General features: G+C 37.3%; 1 long non-coding RNA gene across 1 annotated transcript in view; it reads left to right on the forward strand.

Moving 5' to 3' along the window:
- LOC145271017 (uncharacterized) overlaps positions 1 to 25,366 on the forward strand; it is a 234,029-nt gene that overhangs the window by 83,971 nt on the left and 124,692 nt on the right. The gene's annotated exons all lie outside the window — the stretch shown is intronic.

Here is a 25,366-nt window from a genome sequence, read left to right on the forward strand (position 1 = left end):
TCAATATTCTCGTTCTCTAGACTTGAAATTACAGAGAGACTTACACGAGTCTTTACCATAGTGGATTTACCCTACCCAATACTAGGTGCGGACTCCTGCACCACTTCAACCTGATAGTGGATATGCGCAAATGTTGGCTGATAGATGTGAATGCAGAACTTTCTGTCACTGGTGTGAAAACTACCCCCTCTATCAGCTGTCTTCTTCATTGTAATAACGTCTAATAACCCGTACCAGACCTTATTACACTGCTACCGAGAGTTGACAAAAATTTTGTTGTAAGCAAACCCACGCACACCACAAAATAATGCATCGAAACCACAGGTGCACCTGTGTTCTCACGCTCTCGACACATCCCTGCTGATAAACATAAGGCAGCGAATACTGAAAAACATGTCTGGTAATGTCAAAACCAAGTATATGTTTCGTTTCATTCATCCATTATCCCAGGCATTATCAACTTATTCGGATCACACATTTTATATTAATTATGACGAGGGCACTAAGAACTCTTTTGCAGCTGGATTAATTTGACATTGTTAGGAACTTAATTCTGAATAAGAATTAATCGTGTTTAACTTATGCAGTAGACTACATGTAAATAAATCAGACATTTGTGGTAGTATTTCAGTGTAGTGTGTGTTCTGTTGATAAATAAAGTCAGCGAAGGCAGAATTCAACCATATACTGAAAAACATGCCTGGAAATGTAAAAACCAAGTATATGTTTCGTTTCATTCATCCATTATCCCAGGCATTATAAACTTATTTCGGATCAGAAATTTTATATTAATTATTGCGTGAAGTATGGCGAGTGTACTAAGAAGTTTTTTTGCAGTTGGATTAGTTTAACATTGTTAGGGGCTTAAATTCTGAAAAAGAATTGATAGTGTTTAACTTTTGCTGTAGAATCATCATTTGTGGTAGTATTTCAGTGTAGTGTGTGTTCTGTGGTTTTTGAAAGCTAGGTTTTAGCTATATATTAGTTATAAACATGAATCACATTTTACTACAAAATTATTACAAAGGAGTTTCTTATGGTGATGGATGGACGTGCTATATTTACCAAAGAGTTTCTTACAGTGATTAAATTTTATTCTGTGTATGGATGGACGTGCTATATTTTAGTATTGCAGAATAAATTTAGCATAATACCTACGTATAGTTTGTATGGTGATTAATTCCTTTCGTCATTTCCAAAGGAAAGTTATTTCTCACAAGAACGTGTTAACTCAAAATATTTCTAAACTTTGACAACTGCTTTAAACTGGAAAATACCACTCTTAATGCTATATATTTGAAGAGTACGCCTGGAACAATTTTGTTAATTTGTATTAATTTTGGTGAGGGTTAGAGTCGTAAACCTCGGGATAACATGTCGGCAAACAGAAATATGCCGCGCTGAAGGTTGCATAATTGGAAGTATTGTTCCCTAGATAAACGTATGAGAAATACTCCCATGTACAATTTCTTTTTAAATAAAACCTTTAAAACCAGCAAATATTTATTGTGCTTTACTACAGTGAGGGCCAGAGGTCAAGAACCACGAGAATATAACGGCAAGTCATGGACAATATTTAAATCGACTATAAAACAAAGACCTTGATCGCTTCAAGGCGAAAACGCAAGAGAAAAAACATACATTCATAAACAAAATCGGATTTTTTCTAAAATCCCCCAAAGTGTATATCATACACAAACTAAAAAACAAGGTAAATCAACACACATACACAGTGTCGTGCACTCATATACATATATTTGTAGAGTCGAAGAAAATGAAGGGAGGAAGCGCCCAAATGTCTGCGCGTCATGCCTTACCTTGGAACGCTCCTACGGTGTGCGTACGTGCATGGCCGAAACATGAAAGAAATTCCAAAATGGCGCCGTCCTCATCTTGTAGATTGTGCGATCATCACTGGGCCCCACGTGACCGTTTTGGCTGCTGATTGGCCGAGGACGAACGCCGGAAGGATAAAGGGAGTGTGTTTGGAACATGGGGGCGTCTTTTCTAGGATCGACGTCAGTGTGATCGTATCGGCGAACTGCTGCAGCTTTAAGAGTACTTTAGTGTGTGTGTGATTTGTTGGGACTTGCTCGTCTGCTGACTTTACAGGACTTTCTTTTCTGCTGATTCTACAGGACCTGCCCTTCTGCAGAACTTGGAACAAAACTTTAAGCCTTTTCTTCTTTTCACACATAGTTGCCTAAAAAGGTAGAATCCGACTTACTTGTGAAACGGCTTTAAGCTATTTCGGCGAAATGGGGGAAAAATTGACCTCAAATCAATACCGGAGTTCGATGGATCAACGCCGGTACTTGACTGGGTGGAAAAGTTGGAGTTACATTGTGTTTTGTCTGGCGCAAAGAACTTCAAACGTGTAGTCCCTCTGCGCTTGTCCGGTGGCGCTTTTGCCGTGTATCAACAGCTCAGCCATGAGGGTAAACAGCACTACGAGACAATTAAGGCGGCGCTGTTCAAGGTGTTTGCGATTGACCCCGCCACTGCTTGGGAGCAACTTGAGGCAAGGACCCTACGTCCGGGCGAAATGGTCGATGTATACTTGGCAGAACTGACCAAGTTAACAGTCTTGTTTGGTGGACTGCCCGAGCGGGCCTTAGCATGCAAATTCCTAGCAGGACTCCCGACAGAAGCAAAGCGACTATTATGAGCCAGCTCAAGTGCGGATTCGTTGCCCCTTAATGACCTAGTGGATCGGGCCAGGACTGTAATGAAGAATTATTCCGAGATGAGGGAACTGGTAATTGCTGCTGCCCGGTCCACGCCGAATGATAAGAAACCGTATCAGGGACCCGGTCCACGTGGCGGAATCATATGCTACAAATGCAATGGACAGGGCCATATTGCAAGGAACTGCCGGCAGCAACCAACAGCCGTTCGCTGCTACCGGTGTAAGGAAGCCGGCCATATAGCTCAAGACTGTCCGGCAAACGGAACCAGAGACAAGGTGTCAGCGTCAACCTCTTCCCCACGCAGAAATTAAATGAGACGCTGCCGATCGTTTCGATGTATGTCAACGAAACACTGCGCTCAGCACTCCTTGACTCCGGGTGCTCCTGCACTATTATATGTGCAGATCTCTGCCACACTTGGAGAAAGAAGAACGTCCGAGTGACTACCATCAGTGGAGAGATGCGCACATGTTGCGGGGTGGGCAGCGTAAACATTCGGACGAAAAATGGAATCTCCGCTAACCTAGAGACGCTGGTGGTACCAGAAAAAAACCTGAGTTTTTACCTGCTCCTAGGATATGATGCCATCAGAGCTCTTGGTGGCGTCTACATAATGGCGATGGAGGCGGTACATTTTCAGGAGAAAGCCCCAGTGTGTGCTGCACTAAAGATCGACCAACCAGACTTCAGCATCGAATTTGACGAGCAAAAGAGGGCCTGGACTGCCTCATGGAAGTGGTCGGAAGACCGAGAACCGGCCAAACTGCAAAATGGCATAACGGAATACCATGTTCCCGACCACATGAGGCCCACATACGAAGAAGAACTTCGCAGATGGATCGAGGATGGCTGGCTGATTCCCTACCCCTACAAAAAACTTGGACCCCCCAAGGGTCTGATCCCATTAATGGCAGTTGCTCAACAGAGCAAAGCAAAAGCCAGGCCGGTGATGGATTACCGAGAACTGAACTCATATGTTGATGCGTTCACAGGCGATGCCGACGTGTGTGCTAGCAAACTGCGAGAATGGCGCCAGCTGGGTTCTAATGTGTCCCTGTTGGACCTTAGAAGAGCATATCTGCAGGTCCAGGTTAGCGAGACACTGTGGCCGTTTCAGACGGTAGTGTTTTCCGGTAGGAGGTATTGCCTCACGTGACTGGGCTTTGGGCTGAACGTTGTGCCCCAAATCATGACGACGATCGTCAATGCTGTATTGTCACAGGATAAGACCGTAAAAGAGGGGACATCAGCATACCTTGACGACATATACGTGAATGAAGACGTTGTGCCATCATCACGTGTGTGGGCTAAGCTTGCCGAACTTGGACTGATTTGTAAGGATCCAGAACGCTTGGAGGATGGAGCTCGTGTTTTGGGGTTGAGCGTTCAACAGGAGCGAGGGACCTTGAGGTGGGGGCGCGGAACAGCAGTCCCCGAAGTGCCCCATATCCTCACGAGGCGGGCCATATTTTCCCTGTGTGGAAAACTGGTAGGACACTTGCCAGTATGTGGATGGACCCGGGTCGCAACAGCCAGCATGAAGAGGAAAGCGAGTGCAGTTACCAAAGGCTGGGATGACAAGATGGTGGACAATCTGTTGCTTCGCATGGTAAAAGAAACCATCACAAGAGTCAAGCAGGAGGACCCCGCTAAAGGAGATTGGTGCGTCCAGGGAGACAGACTAAATGTGTGGGTGGATGCGAGCTCCCTTGCGATCGGGGCACTATTGGAGATGAACGGGTCTGTGATTGAGGACGCCTGCTGGTTGCGACCACTGGATGATGCAACACATCAACCTAGCGGAGTTGGATGCGGCGATAAAGGGAGTAAATATGGCACTCCAGTGGAAGGTTAAAGAATTGTGCTTGCACACAGATTCGCTGTGCGTGTACCACTGGATAGTTGACACACTAACAGGCAAAGCGAGAGTGCGCACCAAGGCGGCTCCCGAAATGCTAATCAGACGAAGGTTGGAGACACTAAGGAAGTTGGTGGAAGAGTACAACCTATCGGTGAACGCGGTGCTTGTCGCTTCCACCCGCAATCTTGCAGATAAACTCACCCGTGTGCCCCAGAGGTGGTTCGATGCAATGAAGAAAGAAGCCGAACCAGGATCGTTATGTGCTGCCTCTATTGAGGAGACGGATGAAATCAAGAGGGTACACCACGACACTGGACACCCCGGAGTGAGACGGACATATTATTTCGCACACTAAACCAACCCGTCAGTGTCCAAAAACAGAGTAGAATCAGTGGTCAAGGAATGCCAAATATGCCAGTCAATCGACCCGGCTCCCACCAAATGGCAGAAAGGTCGGCTGGAAGTCGACGGGACTTGGAGCCGGCTAAGCATGGACATAACCCACTATGGTGGTCAGCACTTCCTCACACTAATCGATTGCGGACCGACGAGGTTTGCGATCTGGCGACTGTTAACAAGACAGGACTCGGCTAGTGTACCGCCAATTAGAGTCTATATTTTACGAGCGGGGGCCACCTGAAGAGATTCTCACGGACAACGACACAGCCTTTTGCAGCGGGGAATTCAGGCATTTCATGGACGAGTGGGGGACCCGGCTTAGATACAGGTGTGCGTATGTGCCGAGTATCAACGGTATAGCAGAGCGGTGCCACCGAAGTGTGAAACGGATAGCAGCAAGGAAGCAATGCACAATTGCAGAGGCGGTATATAGGTACAATACAACGCCAAAGGATGACGCAACTGGTTAAAGTGCACATGCTAATGCGATACATCGCTATCGAGTGCGTGTTAAGGGCATTGACGCCTGCCCGCCTAATCAGAAGAAGACGCAAGGATGGTACAAGTCAGGGGTCACCGTCTGGGTAAGGCCTCCCAATAACCGATGCACGACCAGGTTCAGACAGCGATGGATCACCGGCATAATTGGTGAGCAGGCTGTGCTGGTTGATGGTGTCCCACGCCATGTAAGGGATGTCCGGCCCGCCCTTGATATAAACCAAATGGTGAACAGTGAAAGTAATGAATCATCCAGTGATGAAATGTGGATCCGGCCTATGGCTGAGAACCTCAGCACGGATGGCGATAGCTCCAGCACCACTTCTGAGAGCTCAGATGAAGATGTAGATGAAGCGCAGCCGGATGGTAGGACTGTGGACACTGACCCAGGTAGCTCGGAGGAAGATGAAATGCAGCCGGATGGTAGGACTGTGGGCACTGACCCGGGTGGCACTGGTGGAGATGAAGAAGCCCAGCTAATCCCCCTCCGTAGGAGCACCCGCATCAAACGACCGTGGCCGCAATGCCGCATGTGTGATCTTGAGACCAGGGGGGTGTAGAGTCGAAGAAAATGAAGGGAGGAAGCGCCCACGTGTCTGCGCGTCATGCCTTACCTTGGAACGCTCCTACGGTGTGCATACGTGCATGGCCGAAACATGAAAGAAATTCCAAAATGGCGCCGTCCTCATCTTGTAGATTGTGCGATCATCACTGGGCCCCACGTGACCGTTCTTTGGCTGCTGATTGGCCGAGGACGAACGCCGGAAGGATAAAGGGAGTGTGTTTGGAACATGGGGGCGTCTTTTCTAGGATCAACGTCAGTGTGATCGTATCGGTGAACTGCTGCAGCTTTAAGAGTACTTTAGTGTGTGTGATTTGTTGGGACTTGCTCGTCTGCTGACTTTACAGGACTTTCTTTTCTGCTGATTCTACAGGACCTGCCCTTCTGCAGAACTTGGAACAAAACTTTAAGCCTTTTCTTCTTTTCACACGTAGTCGCCTAAAAAGGTAGAATCCGACTTACTTGTGAAACGGCTTTAATATTACTTACATGTGCATATTATTCACACTATGAACATATTGACTCACACATTTAAAAATCTTTTTGATTTGCTTTTTGTAGAAAACACGACTTTTAATAAAGAAACCTTAATGATTTGAAATAATTATTATATCTTCATAAAATTCTAAATATAAACATGTTCTCTTATAAAATTCCGCTTTCTTCAACTTTTTATTTAAAAATCTATTTATGTTTTAAGTATCACTTGTTAGCTGATAACCGCAATATTCATTAATACTTCATTTATTTTCTCTATAATAAATAAGCACTTCACAATGTATTCATTCTCCACTAACCCAGCAATGGTCCATGGAAAAAAGAAACACAATTTTTTAATGCTAAATTAGGTTTGCACTTACAATTTTTTTTAAAATGCCGAATAAAACGTTTTTAATCCAAAGTTAAATTCATGAAAAAAAAATTAATTTTAAAACTTTATTTCCCGTTTTCGCTCCTCAAAAACAGAAAGAAGTTAAGAAATGATTTAAACCAAATGCAATGTCATATCTCTGGTGACTTAGATGGGCACGGTTACACGACCAGTTTGTTAATGTTTCAAAGCCAACTGATTTAGATACGAGAAGAGTGTGTAAGAAGATCAGTAAAAGTTCACCCACACAAAGTATTTTCATCAAATAATAATAAATCAATCATTCTAAGTAAAATTCGTTCACATAAATATAAAACAACGCCACAAAATATAACTGCTGCACAACTTACTATCTACGTCGAGGTTGTATATGGCTAATCAGTTTATAGTTGTTGAATTTGTCTCGATATCTGAGGCTGCAACAGTAAACGATAATCGTATCATTTGGAAGGAGTACGTAATGCCGTTGTCTAATTTTTCATATAAGTAGAACAACGAAAATCGTCAGTTATTAGCTTGTTTTCTAGATAAGAACATCATAGAGTTACACATTTCTCGCATCTTTTAAATCAGAATCAAGCTGCATCATCTGGCAAAGGCGTTCCTGTCAAAAACAATTTTCAGGCTTCAAAATGTGAAAATCAGATGGTGCAAGGTGAGGCAAAGTGTATGGCAGAGGATTTCATAGACATCTGCACTTCTGATCTCGAACAATGTGTGTTGTGGATTGGAGTCATATCTTGCAGGGGAGATATTTCCTGGTCTGGCCCTGACTCTGGATTTTGATAGCTTTAATATATTTTCTGAAATTTGAAGCATATTAAGCTCCTGTAAATTGTGGATATCGGTTTAAGACACCTAAAGTTAATACTTCTCCAGTACAGTATAGTAATAAACGCGGTTATGCTTTTGGAAAGTTGTCAGCAACTTATGAATCCATCAGATAATTTCCACAGACCCTGCACTAGTCATGAGCTTTTTAGCGATCTGACAGATAGTCAAGCATGGATCTTCAAAAAAGGTTCACAATGGCTAACAGTTGTCTCATTAATGATAGATGGAAGGCAATAAGACCAAGGTGATGCTGTTACAGATTTCATGGCATATTGGAATTCACAATGTCAACGTTTTACAAGAATATGATGTGACATCGTTTCTTTTAATTTCATAAAGTTTTCTATAGTATGTCCTGTGGTGTACCTGATTGCAAAAAGAGAACTGATCACTGCATGACACTTGACATGCTCCATTTCACACTTAATTTCAAATGCTTGTAAATCAGGAACAAGTTCAGAGTTGTAGTTTGCCATATGTGCAAAGTACAACTCTGAACAGAGATATAAATCATTGCATATGCAACATTTCTACTAGATCAAACAGAAGTGAGTCAGGGGCATTACTTATTGAACTTGAATCGTATTTAAAAATCTTGCACAATAAAGATTTGTATGAAATTAACAATGATAAAAGGTTAAAACATGAATTAGATATTTAAACATGAAAACTTGATATAAAATAGACGTTTTATTGAAATATATTAAATTTAAAAATAAAAGTAAAAAACTGTTAAAGACATGACCTCAGTTCTTTTGGGTGGTTTTTAAGATTTACATGAGAATAAAAACTTTGTTTTTAAAAGAAAATTATTAACATAATCAAAGTATCATATTTGTTTCTCGTGTTTTTCCGTGAGAGAGTAGCACATTTTTAAACACAAGAATACATATACACATAACAATAATATGGTTTTTAACTTCAACATTTTATCATTTTAGTTCTCGGTGTGGATGGACGTGTAAAATGAAGGCGTTTATTTTAGTACGTATTCGTGTGCAACTCATCTTGAACGAATGTTGAGTTTATGAGTTGGAAGTTTGGAAACAAGTGTCGAGTTTTGGAATGAGAAATTTTGACAAATTGTCGAATTTACCTGATAAATAGTTTACCTATAAACTTTAGTTAGTCTGAAGAGATCCTTCTGGAACTTGCACATAATTTAATTAGAATATATAGATATTTACAGACAGTTATTATCCATGTTATCGCTTCATTGCAAACGTTTGATTTTCTAGAAATTGTGTGCAAATATTCCTTAGGATTTTTCATTAAACCAGTTGGTATATGTCATACACTTTTCCCCTTTCTTTCAATTTTTATCAGTCGAAGTTCTCAGAAATCAATGGGCTCCCTACATGGGTCTCACATTTAACTTTATATGAAATGCATAGATATTGAATGTTCTGTTAAAGTTCTTTTGTTTTTCGTATGTTTTTTGCATATGACACAACAAATGTTCCTTCTATGCAAAGAACCACATACGTCAAAGGAATGTGGCTTGGCTGATTTTAAACTTCAACATTTTATCGTTTAAGTTCTCGCTGTGGATGGACGAGTAAAAAGAATGCGAGCTATATACGTAGTCGTGTGCCACTTCCTTGAAAGAATGTTGAGTTTATGAATTGAAAGTTTGGAAACAAGTGTCGAGTTGTGGAATTGGAAATTTTGACAATATATAGATATTTATAGACAGTAATTATTCCTTGCAAAAGTTTAGTTATCTAGGAATTTCCTGCAAATACTTCTTACGATTTTTTATTAAACCAGTTAGTATATTTCATACACCTTTTCTCTTTTCTTTCATTTTTCATCAGTCGAAGTTCTCAGAAATTAATGGCGCCCTACGTGGGGCTTACACATTTAACTCTATATGAAATAATTAATATTTGAACTTACACATTTAACTCTATATGAAATAATAAATATTTGAACTTACACATTTAACTCTATATGAAATAATAAATATTTGAACTTACACATTTAACTCTATATGAAATAATAAATATTTGAACTTACACATTTAACTCTATATGAAATAATAAATATTTGAACGTTCTAATAAAATTCTTTTTGTCTTTTGTATGTTTTTGCATAGGACACAAATGTGACTTCTATGCAAAGAACCACATATGTAAAAGGAATGTGGTTTGTCTCTTTTTTAATTTAATTATTTTGTTTAAGCTGGTGATGGCGCATCCTACCGGATGCTAGACAGTCACCCATTATCTCATACATTTCCACCGAACAATCATTTTAAGATTCTAATGTTCCTTTTTGATCAAGTGTTTGAATCTTTCTTGCACTTTGTTCACCAGGTATATTTGCCAGGTAGTTTCTAAAATTCTTTTTTCTAATTTAAGTTGCTCCTATAATTACTGAAATAGAGATTTTCCAAAGATTCCAATTTTTTTCACATTGTACATAAAACCTGGTATTTTGTTATTTTTTACTCTCACTATTTTTAACACAGTATTATTGAAGGCATGAACTTTTAAGGTTGTAACTTTCTACTTATTGTCTCATATAATTATGCCAGGTTTAACAGCTCCATTTCAAGGCTCATAGCTTTCGGAATCGTAGAGTTATAGTGGATGGTGTATAACATGTCCAGGTGCTGTTCCCAATACTTGCTGCAGCATTCAATATTCAACATGTTATAGATCGTCATGTGGATATACTTACACATTCAATTGTATTCCATTGTATAGTAGCCATCCTCTACAAGAACCTGACTGCTCGATGTCAAATGGCTCATCATCACTATTTCTGTGTATTTCAAACTTATATAGTCCTGGGTGAATGAATCGTGAAAATACATGTAAAATATTGTTTGGCTCATTTTATATAGTCCTTAAAATTTATATAGTCCTGGGTGAATGAATCCAGAAAATACATGTCACAATATTGTTTGGCCCATTTTTCCAATTTTTTTGTAATGGAAGTTCTGGAGTATTTTAAACAACTCCTTTGGGTGATTTCCGTAGCAGACTTGTTTTCTAATTTTGTCATATTTGTAAAATAGGCTTGATTAAAATGGTTGTCCACTTACATGATAGAGGTTGTTCTGGCTCGTTTCATAAGGCTGCAATACAATGTTGAGATATGGATATTGGAAGATCATCAGATACTGTTTCTTGTATGTGTTTTCATATGATGCATCAAATCTCACATCTGTGCAAACAAGTTTTGTTTTCTTATCTTTTTTGCTCCCACGCTTTAAATTTTACCTCCCTTCAAAGAAGACCATATACCTAACAAGTTTTTTCTCTCTGTTTTAATTTTCTTACAAAATTGTTTAATTTTCTTATCTTTTTTGCATCCACGCTATAAATTTTAACTCCCTTCAAAGAAGAACCATATACTTAACTAGAGTGTGTTTTTTCTGTTTTAATTTTCTTATAACTTTGTTTTGGCTGTGGATGGAACATTCTACTGGATGCCAAACATTCTCCCATTAATTTAGTTGCTCCAACCGAAAAATCGTTTTAAAATTCTAACCGTCCCTTCAAATGCTATTGTTTGCATTTATCTTGCACTTAGTTAACGGAATATATTAACCAGATAGTTTCTGAAACTTTTTCATAAGACTGGGTGATCCTATAATGAGAGGTATGATTAATACATTCGTAAGATTCCAGTTGCTTTTTATGTCGTACATAAGTCTTTGGTATCTAGTTATTTTCTACCTCTCTGGTCTGTTTAAGCCAGCATCATTAGGAATGCTGACTTCAACTAGGCTTGCCACATTCCATTCTTGTCCCACATCACTATGACAGGCTTAATAGCCACCACATTTTCAAGGTATGTAGCTGTAGGAAGTTCGTAGTCATAGTGGATGGTGTATGACTTATTTCCAACTGTTCTTTCTGGAACAAGTACTCATGATTTGCTACTACATAAATTATTAGGGATTTTACAGTTTTTTTAACGGAGATATTTTTGTCCCGTATGTATATTCATATGTATTGACTCCCAAAGTTGACTTCTGTGCATACTTAACATGAATGTGGTTTCTCTCCTGCATGTGTTTTCGTATGATTCAACAAAGTAGACGTCTGTGCAAAAGAAGAACCACATATTTCACAAGAAGGTGGTTTGTCTCCTGTATGTGTTGTCATATGATTCAACAAATGTGATTTCCGTGAAAAAGAAGAACCACATATTTCACATAAATATGGTTTCTCTCCCGTATGTGTTTTCATATGATGCAACAAATGTGACTTCTGTGCAAAAGAAGAACCACATACTTGACAAGAATGTGGTTTCTCTCCCGTATGTGTTTTCATATGACTTAACAAAGTTGACTTCTCTGCAAAAGAAGAACCACAAACTTCACAAGAATGTGGTTTCTCTCCTGTATGTGTTTTCATATGGCGCAAAAAATGTGACTTCTGTGCAAAACAAGAACCACATACTTCACAAGAGTGTGGTTTCTCTCCCGTATGTGTTTTCATATGATTCAACAAAGTTGACTTCCGTACAAAAGAAGAACCACATATTTCACATGAATGTGGTTTGTCTCCTGTATGTGTTTTCATATGATACAACAAATGTGACTTCTGTGCAAAAGAAGAACAACATACTTCACAATAATGTGGCTTCTCTCCTGTATGTGTTTTCATATGACTCAACAAAGTTGATTTTTCTGCAAAAGAAGAACCACATACTTCACAAGAATGTGGTTTCTCTCCTGTATGTGTTTTCATATGACGCAACAAATGTGACTTCGTTACAAAAGAAGAACCACATATTATACATAAATGTGGTTTCTCTCCTGTATGTGTTTTCATATGACACAATAAATTTGACTTCTCTGCAAAAGAAGAACCACATACTTCACAAGAATGTGGTTTTAATCCCGTATGTGTTTTCATATGACTCGACAAATGTGACTTCCGTGCAAAAGAAGAACCACATACTTCGCAAGAATGTGGTTTATCTCCTGTATGTGTTTTCATATGACTCAACAAAGTTGACTTCTGTGCAAAAGAAGAACCACATACTTCACATGAATGTCGTTTTTCTCCCGTATGTGTTATCATATGACTCGACAAATATGACTTCCGTGCAAAAGAAGACCCACATATTTCACAAGAATGTGGTTTGTCTCCTGTATGTGTTTTCATATGACGCAAAAAATGTGACTTCTGTGCAAAAGAAGAACTACATACGTCACAAGAATGTTGTTTGTCAGCCATGTTAGATATATTCCACAAAATGTATATGTAATGTAGTGTATGATGATAACCAGGCTAGTATATTTTAACTTAAGAAAATTTATGTAAAGAAATGTATAATTATTTTAAACCTTTGTAAATCACCAATGATGAAAACTCCTTCTACTCCATTAATTCAATTCTTTTCAATGTTGCAAATTCTGAAAATATAAAGTAAATTAGAAAAATATATTTCATATGGTTAACTTGAATTTCTCATGTTGATTTGTATTAAAAATATCCAAAACATCTTTTATCAATTAATTCAAAAAAGAAAATGTGTATAGTTTTATGCAATATTGGTCAGTAAACCAAATTATTATTGTTAATGAAATTTAAAAAATTAGTACAGTTTTATGAAATACTGGTTAGTTTACAAAATTTATTTATTTCTATTTTAAAACATTTAAGTAAAAATGTTTACGTTTCTTTATTTTAGAGATCAGGATTGATTATTCATATTATTTGGATTCTTCAGAATACTGTCCTTACTGCAACACAAATACAACATAAACACAATGAACTAGTTAATATTTAGTAGTATAACACTTCTGCAATTTGATAATCTGCGATCTTTTGGGCATTCCTTGAATTAGCAGAATTCAAGCTGCATTATCTGGCAAAAGCGTTCCTTTCAAAAACAATTCTCAATGTCATATGTTTTTGATAGGATTGAGGTCTGCAGATTGTGCAGGCCAATTAAAACATTGAATATCTTACCCTTCAAGTAATCTCTTGACACTGTCAATTACATGAATGGAAGCATTACCATACATAAATATAGGATTATCATCCAAATTTCGGCCAAAGTAGAGTAGAAAATGCTCAATCAACATATAAATGTACTTGATCGAATGAATTCGAACTTCTAAGTAAACTCTATGCACTAATAATACGCCACACATACTGAACCTCAACCACCTTGTAGCATTGAAACAGTGCACCTAAAATTAAATTCTTCCTCCGTCCTCCGACTGACGTAGTGCCTGCAATCAGTGCCTTGCATATTAGATTTTCATTTATTGCTAAATATCACTTTCGACCAATATGAAGAGTCATGATCTTCAATGCATGTGACGGCACTTTCTGTTCTTTACAGTAATCATTGCCTTGCATCTTCCAACATAGTCGCACGAATTAAATTCCTTCAATCTGTTCTTAACTGTAGAAAGAGAAAACATGTTTTAAAAAGATTACACTGTTGTTGAATTTGTGAAGCCGTTTTAAATGCTTCTGACGTTGCTATCCATAGCATTTTTCTCCTGTAAGAAGTAACTCTAGGATGACCAGATTTAGGGGCATCACGAACGGTGCCAGTTTTTTGTGCTTTTACAGTAACTCGTGCAGTTATCTAATCACATTTCAATCTGTGACCGATATCTTGATTAGATATACCCGAAAGGTGGAGATTAGTGAGCTCCTAACAGTCACTAAGAAGAAATGAAGGCATATGAACTAGGCGTCACGTTGTCTAACCTGAAACGGAAACAATTACGATTAGAGATGCTTTGTTGCCTTAAAGGTGGTATTTTAAGCTGATTTAAAGCTCATTTGTTTCCTTAAGACAGCATACTTTTCACTGTTCTTCGCAATTAATAATTATTTACTTCATTCTATAAGGGTCTATGGTTTCACTTTTCCATTCATATATATTCTGCCAAAACTGATTTTTAAATCTTTCCACATATTACAGCTTTTCAATGTTTTTTCTAATTTTACTGTTTGAATGACATGTCTCACATTTGCATAATTTTTCACATTTACATGGAATCTCTTAGTCATGATTTTTCATAAGCGAGGGTACATATGCACGTTCTTGGAAAGTCAAATCACGCTTGAATACTCTCGTGTCTAGATCTCTGGTGGAGGGTTCCTCTTATATTGTCTAGCTCATTTTGATATGTATTGTTATTAGTAGCTAAGTGTAGAGTATTTTTGTTAAATAGCTAAGTGTAGAGTATCTTGTAACATTACTGTGATTATTATGCTTGATAGAGAAAAGAATTAAGCCACGAGTGGCTAGGATGTCAGCTTAAAAAGAAGCCTGCAGACATTGTTATACTGGCTTATCCTAAGAAAGACAACAGACTTCTTATCCCATAAACTTAGTGATATGCAGATAAGATGGCCGACTATAGAAAAAGAAGCATGCATGATACACTTAATAACTACACAATATACTATGCCCTTAACAAGTTGAATAAATATTTTCATAGTATGAATGTCACCATCTATACAAATAACATACCTCTAGAATATTCAATATTAATATTAAATCGTCTATTCAATAGAGTTTGATTCAATAGAGTTATTTGGTTTTGATTTGATTGGCTTTTGATTTAATTAGAAAACAAGAGGCAGATGAAGAACGGTAAATCGTCTAAAATGGAACAAAAACTGTTTATGGTGATGGACAAGCTACTGTATTATTTATTGGAACCCGACGGCGAACAATTGTTAAGGTTATATATACCACAGCATATGGCCCCAAAACATATATATATATATATATAATTTACTTTGCATAAGCTAAAATATTTCTGACCATGTTTATTTAAGAAGGTGAATGAATATGCAGACAAATGTATTCCATGCTAAACTAGAAATGTAAGAAAGCAATAACATTGGATGCAGGAATACAATCTTTTGTAGAAATGGCATTGGATATTTCCGCCCTTTTTTATGTTTTTATTTTGCATAACCAATACATAGTGATGTTCATCAATATGTATAGTGGTTTGCCGAAGGTTTTTGCAATCTCTTACAAAAAGGCTGAAACTGTGGTTCATATGTTCTTCGATGCAATTTTCATCAGATTCGGGACATCACTCCAGTTGTTCACAGACAATGGGTCCAAAATGTTAACAAATTGATGAAGAATGCATTGTAGGACCTCAACATGTGAACACATCATTTTATCACCTCCAAAGTAACGGCAAAATAGAACGTTTTAGTTAAAAGTTGGGAACAATAAACAGTCATGGGATATATACATTAACCAAATGTTGGTGGCTGTCAGATTCAATGTGAGTGAAATGACGAAATTCTCATCATGCTCTCCAATAGATACATGAACTTGGCATTACATAATATATTAATGCATTGTAAAGTATATTAGGGTGATGAGCAACACAAGATCGCTCTACAAGAGATGCATCGATCGTTTGCATTGGTAAGGAACAACATTCTGAAAGCTATGAAAAACTGATAAAGAATTCGAATGAGAAAACAAAGTTCATGGATTTTAAGATTGGAGAAAAAACATTCACGTCTCATATCCATCAATCAAGGAACGTGAAAAACCGTTAAGAAAATCTACATTGGCTGCTCTGAGTCGGATAGCAATTCAGCAATTAATAAACTGATACACCAATATGGAGGAGTCGACATCAATGGAAAAGACCGGATGATGAGTCTAGCTTACCATTGATGGAGAGGAGAGTCATGACACATAGCATAATGATAAACTAGCAAATAGTTTGGATGTGATTTATCCCCTATTTGCATCACTTGCAGATGTCAAAGACAAAATAAGGATTTGTTCAGAAAGTTCTAAATAGGTTCGGAGTCTGGAAGTGGGGAAGAGGAACAAATGAGAGGGAATAGTTTAGCTTGTGTAAGGTCTATATTCTGTTTTTAAAAAAATCCGTTTCAGGGTTCATTACATTCAGGATACTTTGGGAGGTGAGTGCAGCTAACGACTTCGACACAGTATGCAAAGCGTTAAGAGTGCATAAAAAAAGATTATGCACGCACGGTAGTCCTAGATTATGATAAAACCATTATTTATGATCAATGGGGTCAGGTTGTCAAAATTGATATTTTCAGTGGTGAAAGCTCAACTATTTGACATACACAACTTTCAAAGGTGAGCGCACTGCTAAAAGCAGGTTACATATATAGCCCAGAAGAAAAGCCAAAAGAAGAGAGAAGCTTACAGTCAGCTGACAATCACCATCACACATGTGTGACTCCATCAATCCACCTTCCGGTCCACACCCTCTTTATTTAGAATAAGAGGGAGTAACGAAACAGAAAATAAGTTTTTACATTTTTATATAAAAACGAAATGTACAGATTTTTTCTGCTGATGAAAAATGTACTGTGAAGCATATGTTTCACTTGGTAGCAATGTATGAAAATGATAAGGGTTTACTGTTTCCCCCTAGCACACTACTCAGTCATTTTGAATGAATATCAAACTGAATAAATCTCTTCTGTATTCCATTATTCTTGTTTGACTTAATTTTGAAAGAGTAAAAAAGATGGCAGACATCAGTTTAGACGGATCACAGAGAAAACGGTAAATAACGTGCACCTAAGCTTAATATAAATCAAGTTCCTCGACAAATTTAAAGTCAACTGAAGCATAGTATGCTTCTGAATATACTGACACTCAAATCCTGTAAGAGCCGACAATCAAGCCTTTCTAATCCATACGAGCTAATCAGAGTGCTATTGTGTTGGTTAAGAATATCAGTAGCATATCTCATAGAATATTGGCCCATTTTAACAGTGATAATATCAGTCTAGGACTTACCAGCAATACCCACAGTGGATGTCAATTTTAAAGTTTAGTAAAAGTAGTCATGTATTTTTATTAGAACACTCTTAATACATTTTCTTGTTTTTAATCACATAATTTTTGTGATAGCTAAGAGAGGTGAAATATGAAAGTAAACAACATTTGCCTCCGCTAACACGTTTCATATACCATTAGACTCTAACCATAACCTTAACACGTTTCATATACCATTAGTCTCCAAACATAACCTTAACACTTTCATATACCATTAGACTCTAACCATAACCTTAACACTTTCATATACCATTAGACTCCAACAATAACCTTAACACGTTTCATATACCATTAGACTCCAACAATAACCTTAACACGTTTCATATACCATTAGACTCCAACCATAACCTTAACACGTTTCATATACCCTTAGACTCCAACAATAACCTTAACACGTTTCATATACCATTAGACTCCAACAATAACCTTAACACGTTTCATATACCATTAGACTCTAACCATAACCTTAACACGTTTCATATACCATTAGACTCCAACCATAACCTTAACACGTTTCATATACCATTAGACTCCAACAATAACCTTAACACGTTTCATATACCATTAGACTCCAACAATAACCTTAACACGTTCCATATACCATTAGACTCCAACCACAACCTTAACACGTTTCATATACCATTAGACTCCAACCATAAACTCAACACTAGGATCAATCATGCAGCTACCATTACATTCAGTGAGTAACTCGATTTTATAATGATTGACCTACTGCAAGAGAATTGTTCAATTTACATTTTTGATTGCCTATTCTTAATTTTCTCTTCTTTCTCTTGTTCTTCCTTTTTGAAGTAAGCCGTTTAACATAAGATATATAAACGACGCCCTTTTTAGCATGTTTTTCTTTACAAATATCGAAACCGTCTGCATGGTACAAGTGACCGTCAACCATTTTAGGCTTTCTTTCTTTCCTTTCTTTTTTGTTACATGACCAATCTCTTGAAGCACACACACATGCTAGCCAATAAGTTACGATTTTCCATACACAAATTCAGAACATCTACTTATGAAAGCCCCATTTATAATAACTTCCTTTTCATCTATCGCAGCTAATGTCCCCAAAATACAAAATAATTTAATTTTATGTCATCTTCACTTTTCAAAACAGAATTAAAATTAAAGGGTCAATATCACAATTATGGAATCTCCATTGTTGCAAGGAAAGAAAAAACAAAAGTTTTGACATGTAAAAAATACATATAAAAAAAAACATATTGTGATTTGTTCATATCATTTGGACTTTTGTTCTCATCTTAAGTTATTTTTACAATGTTTGCACAATAAATAACACATAAGATGAGAACAGTAGTCTTAATAATCTAAATAATACAAAGAATCATTCCTCATCTAAAAAAATCAGAACCATAATATTGTCATTTGTTTAAAAATCATGATTATTTTTTAATGTACCTATTTACTATGCCTCCCCACGGGACAGAGTTAGACACCAGGGTCGTTTTTTAACGTGGAGAAAAGGTACAAAAATAAAAATTGTCTCAATCGTGAAGGATTTCTCCTCCACCATCAAAGTTATTTGTAAGGTTTGTTGAATGTATTTTTTTAGAATAATTAAAAATACAACATAATAAATTTCTTTAATTATCAACATTTTTTAAACAAACGAACAGAAAATTTGATAACTGCATTTCCAAATAAATTAACAGAAAAACTCTTTGGTACACTTACATGTGTAAACAGGTACTAATACAGATTGAAACCACTGGACGAGAATACAAACATTTAATCAAAGAAAGGAGAAAACAACTAAATATCAAAAAAGCTAAAAAAACAAAAAAACAAAGCTAAATTTGTAAAATTGGCTAAAAAGTCAATGAATGTACCACTTCCATGCATGCGTTAAGCATTTTTTTTACTTTAAACCAGTGAAAATCATTTAAAATTCATAAATTATTTTCAACATTTTGATTATGATTTTTCGCTTAGTAAATGTAGTTACATTTTTAACGTATTCTACAAATGCGCAAAAATCGATACTAAATTCATGTAGTAATACTTACGTTTTTGTTTTATAATCTGCTTTCGATTAACTTTATCTGTTTTTATAAAGGAAACGATTTCTCAAATGCGATTGACTTTACAAGCTCAAGTTAACATTCAAGATGACGAACGGAAGAGCAAGTTCGCAGAAAACAAAATTTAAGAGGAAAAATAAAAAAAGAAATCATTTCAAAATAGAGCCGATCTATTTGGTAAATATCACGGATAAAATTAATATTATTTTATTTAACATTTTAATATTTACATGAGAGAGAAGAGATTCCAAGTTTCATTTTTATTAATTTTATTTTTCTAATTCGTTGCACGTGCAATTTTGTGCCGGAAACTGATAGTTTTTAAAGCTGCCTTTTCGTATTTTTATTTATTTATTAATTTTAGATTCCTGGTTATTTTTTTAATTGTGTTTGAAAAACAAAAGCCTAAAGTTAATCTGGTGCTTGTGCAGTTCACCAAACACATTAAAAATGAAGATAATGGAAACGAACTTTATTGTACGTGCCTAAAGTTAATATCAATACGGAAAAAAAAGATACAAAAAAAAAAAAGCGTTATTTTGAAAATTGTTTTTACGGCATCGACAGAAACTGACAAATGAAAATAACAAATTCAATTAAATTTAGAAGTTAAATAAATTCCTTGTAAGAATCCCATGAAAGATACTAGTTTTTTGGGACTATTTCAAAGATTATTTGTAAAGTCTTAAGATATTAAATACACCTTGTTTGTACAAAAACAATTAACCCCCTCCTCCACACCAAGCGCGAGTTAAGTACAATCAAACACTGCATCCGTATTTGTCTTAATTAATAATTAAAACAAAATTAATCATTATTAAAAATAATACCATTTTTAGTTATTTTTCTTAATGATCCTGGGTTTAAATTTATATATATATATATATATTTTTTTTTTCGGGATTATAAAAAAAATATTACGCTGATGTTTACACCGTCATTCATACAAGAAAATAGGTACTTGTACAGTTTAATCAAGACATTAAAAAAAATGAAAATATCGAAAAATGTTATATTGTACGTATCCGTTTTGGACTGAAGATTTCAACAAAAAAAATTTCACTTAATTTAATCGAGTAGTTTTTTTTACAGCGAAAACCACATTTTTAGGAGAGCGCGTTGAAGTCAGCTATCTTTGAATTTTTTTTAACATACCACCGGGATATAATTTTTTTTTTTTTATTATTACATTTTCACCCCAAACAAGGCACATTGCCACTTTGGTGTAGGGGGCTACTATCAGGGGAAACAACTACTGGAGTACTATGTAGGGATTTGGGGAGCAAGATGTTGGTTCACGTTGCACTTGAACTTCTGCATGTCAGTACAGTTGGGGAAGCAGTGACCTTGAATGAAATTCCAAAGTCTAGCGGTTCTGGGGAAGAAACTACTAGAGTAGACAGATCTTTTACATCTAGGAATCTCTACAGTGTGGCGGTGGGATTTTGCAGCTTGTCGGGTCCGTCGAGGGTGTTCACGTCGTGGGGGGCACAAGTGCTTGCAGTTCATCAGAGAATTCATCATTAAAATACTTGTAGAACAGGCAGAGGGATGCAACGTTTCGTCGATGGGACAGAGGCTGAAGCTTAGATGCCAGTTTAGGGCCTATCAGATTTGCGACTCTCTTTTGAACCTTGTCAAGGAGCGAGAGACTAGTAGCCGATGCACCAGCCCAAATATGACAGCAATACTCCATACATGGGCGAATGGTTGCCTTATAGAGGTACAGGAATAACTCAATTTAAAGCGCCGACACTCCCTCCCCATCTTTAATACTAGCTTTTCTTCTTAAAAATCGGACCTTTTGCTCGGTATCATAACAAATTGTTAAAAAACTACTTGATGAAATTAAGAGAAATTTATTTTTGGAGAACTTCGTTCTATAACGGATATATACAATATAACCTTTTTTCGATATTTTCATTTTTTAATGTCCTTATTAAACTGTAGACGTGTTATATAGGAAGGTGTATGAATACGTTCTATAACGACATACATGTTGAATAGTTGGGTTTTATATTTTATCTGTATATTCGTGTATGTGTAAATGCATGTATGCATACACGCCATCTGATTTAGTTGATCGTCTAGTGTGTACATTTTTACATTTATGCAACAAAGGACATACTTTTTTAATGGATACTCAAAATTTCAAAAGAGATAAGTACATTTACTAAGCGAATACTCATAATAATGAAGAGAAATAAGGAATGATGAAAACGTACACAAATCATTAGATTTTTATTTAAAAATCTCTCTCTATATATATATATGTGTGTGTGTGTGTGTGTGTGTGTGTGTGTGTGTGTGTGTGTGTGTGTGCGCGTGTGTGTATGTGTGTTGTGTGTTGATGTTTCATGAAAATAAGGGAAATATGTACCGTAGCTATACTTATGTAATTGTAACTATTCCGTTTACTTAGTTCTACTAATGTGTATTTTAAATCTGCATCATTTGCGATGTCATCCTGAAATAATATCAAAATAGTTCATCTATGAAGAAGATTGGCTTGGCGTGATCCTAAGCACAGAAGCACCCTACAACCACCTTTGCATCAACCAGTATACCAATCACACAATGATTATGGTACAATGCTCTATCGAGGACTGAATATAAAATGGCCGACTTGGATGCTGTTATGATTGCAGAGCACCTGATGTCACACACGATCATTGCAGCAGCTGCCTCCAAGTGTGGATTGAGAGACTTTGTCGCTGCAAACAAAATTATTGGAAATTACCTCATCGTTCAACTGCTAGAATGCTGCGCTGCGAGGAATCTCTACACCGCGGGCGGCTCATTAACTGACAAACAGTATGAATCCTCACAATCAGAGAGAAGGACGCCATAGTGTCACGTGTTACTCTACACAACATGCACCAGCATCATGACCAAAAAAACAGTTCTTTTGGTACTCATCTTCGGAGCCAAGCTGGAGTGTGCAAATTTATCATCAACTGTAATATGGAAACTATCCGTCAAGATGTCTTTGCCTTGAGAACATCCAACCGGTGCTGCTCAACCTCAAAAGATGCCGTACGTTGACGACATCACATCAGTTTCCAGTCATGAGAAACACATTCCTCATCTGCCACCATTCTCTGTTCTCAGCCGCACCATCATCTCCTCCGTACAATGTGTAAGAGTCTCTTCATTAATATAAGGGAAATATATACCGTAGCTATACTTGTAATGTTATGTGACTGTAACTAATTTGTTTATTTAGTTCTACCAATCTGTGTATTTCAGATCTTCATCATTTATGATGTCATCCCTAAATAATATAAAAATAGTTTTATTTATCTTTGATGAAGATTGAATTGGCCTAATTTTAAGCACATAACCATCCTACAACCACCTTTGCATCCACCAGTATACCAATCACACAATGACTATGGTACAATGCTCTATCGAGGACTGTGAATATAAAATGGCCGACTTGGATGTTATTATGGTTGCATAGCACTTAATGACACACACGATCATTGCAGGAACTGCCTCCACTGTTGCAGTTGCTGCTAGTGTAGATTAAGAGACTTTGTCACTGCAACCAAAATTACCGGAAATGACCTCATCGTTCAAATGCTAGAATGCTGCGATGAATCCTTACACAAGGTCCTGATTAACACTGCAGACGGCTCATTAACTGACAAACCAGAAACAGTATGAATCCTCACAATCAGAGAGAAGGACACCATAGTGTCACGTGTTACTCTACACAACATGCACCAGCATCATGACAAAAAAAAAACAGTTCTTTTGGTGCTCATCTTCGGAGCAAAGCTGGAGTGTGCAAATTTATCATCAAGTGTTCGAATTGTAATGAGGAGAACTATATAGAAACTATCCGTGAAGATGTCTTTGCCTTGATGACATCCAACCGGTGCTGCTCAACCACAAAAGATGCGGTTGGTTGACGACATCACATCTGTTTCCAGTCATGAGGAACACATTCCTCATCTGCCGCCATTCTCTGATCTCAGCTGCACCATCATCTCCATACGACACTAATGTGCAAGAGTCTCTTCAGAACTGTGCTCTATCATCCATCAACCCGATACTAGCGATCACTTGGGACAGAGTTCGGGTTGCGATCAACAGAGATGAAAACGGGATGACGCTTGTTGAGATTATCGAATCTGGAATGCCAGAATCGCGCAGTGCATTACCTTTGTCCTTGTTTTTGTGTTGACCACCAGTTTTGTGAGGACTTTTACACAGTTGACAGTGTTGTCGTATACAAGCAACATATTGTTATCTCTGAGACAGGACGCCATTCTGCGATGTTGAGAGCTGAAACCTCCATCTGCTGGCCTCGGTCACCTCGGCTGTCATGGCCATCCGAAACAACTGCAATCACTACAAGCAAATCGTGCCCTTCCAACCCAGCTCACCACCGACACCACCTGCCTCTCCAGCATATACCTTTCAGTGTGTATGTGCTGACTTCTTCCACTACAAAGTTATCAACTACTTAGTCATTGTTAACAAATACTCAAATCGGCCCATAGTTGGAAGAACCTCATGTGAGGCATCTGCTCTAATAGACTCTCTCCACTACAAAGAATGTCCAACCTATTTTTGTAAACAGCTTTTCAAGGCAAATCTTATTTAAAATTTTCGAAAGTGTTTCTACATGTTTTTAAAATGTTTGTACTTATGATCCTCTGTTCCTTCCTACCATTTCCCTGCCACCAAATTTTAAAAAGTATTAACGATTTCATGTCTAATTGATCGCTGTCTGGTCAAGAAGTGAGTGCTCATTTTACGTTTAGTTGATAAAGGAAAGTGATGTCCCACTTTTAAATGTAAATTTTTTTTATCATTTTTTTCAAAATTCCTTCTTTCATATTATCTTCAAGCCACTACCGTTACGACTCAAACAAATCGAAACTGTGGTCTGACTATAGTCACTTAGGTGCGGAATCAAAAATATAAAATGCCCTGTTCGTTTTCTAACCAAGGACACTAAATAATGGAAGGACGAGCACGGCACACTTTCCACAAAACTCACACAACTGTGTCTACTTTATTAAAGACTCTCTATGCTATCCCATATATGTTGTTTGGTTGATACTGGAGCTGCTTGCAGTATATGGTCACTGAAACTCTGCGAGAAGCCACCAATGTCGCCAATCACGCTGCAAGTAGGAAATCTCTCCTCCCTTCCTATGTACGGTCAATATTGTCGTTCTCTGGACTTGGGATTACGAAGAGACTTTACGTGGGTCTTAACCATAGCGGATTTACCCCACCCCATACTAGGCGCTGACTTCCTACACCATTCAACCTGATACTGGATATGTGCAGACGTCGGCTGATAGATGCGAATACGGAACTTTTTGTAACTGGTGTGAAAACTAACACCCTCTCTATCAGCTCTGTCTTCTCCATTGCCATAACGTCCAATAACCCGTACCAGACCTTATTATACTCCTACCGAGAGTTAACAAAAATTGTGTGGTAAGCAAACCCCCACACACATATCAAAACCACATGTGCACTTGTGTTCTGACGCCCTCACCGCTTCCCTGCTGATAACCTCAAGGCAGCGAAGGCAGAATTCAACGATATACTGAAAAACATGCCTGGGAAGGTCAAAGTGAAGTATATGTTTCGTTTCATTAATCCATTATCCCAGGCATTATCAACTTATTTCGGATCACAAATGTTATATCACTTATTGCGTGAAGTATGGCGAGGGTAGTAAGAAGTCTTTTTACAGCTGGATTAATTTGACATTGTTAGGAGTTTAATTCTGAATGAATGCATATAAACAAATTATCATTTTGTGGTAGC

This window comes from Euprymna scolopes, chromosome 46, assembly GCF_053919585.1.
Source record: "Euprymna scolopes isolate OS-2025 chromosome 46, ASM5391958v1, whole genome shotgun sequence".
Lineage (NCBI taxonomy): Eukaryota > Metazoa > Mollusca > Cephalopoda > Sepiida > Sepiolidae > Euprymna > Euprymna scolopes.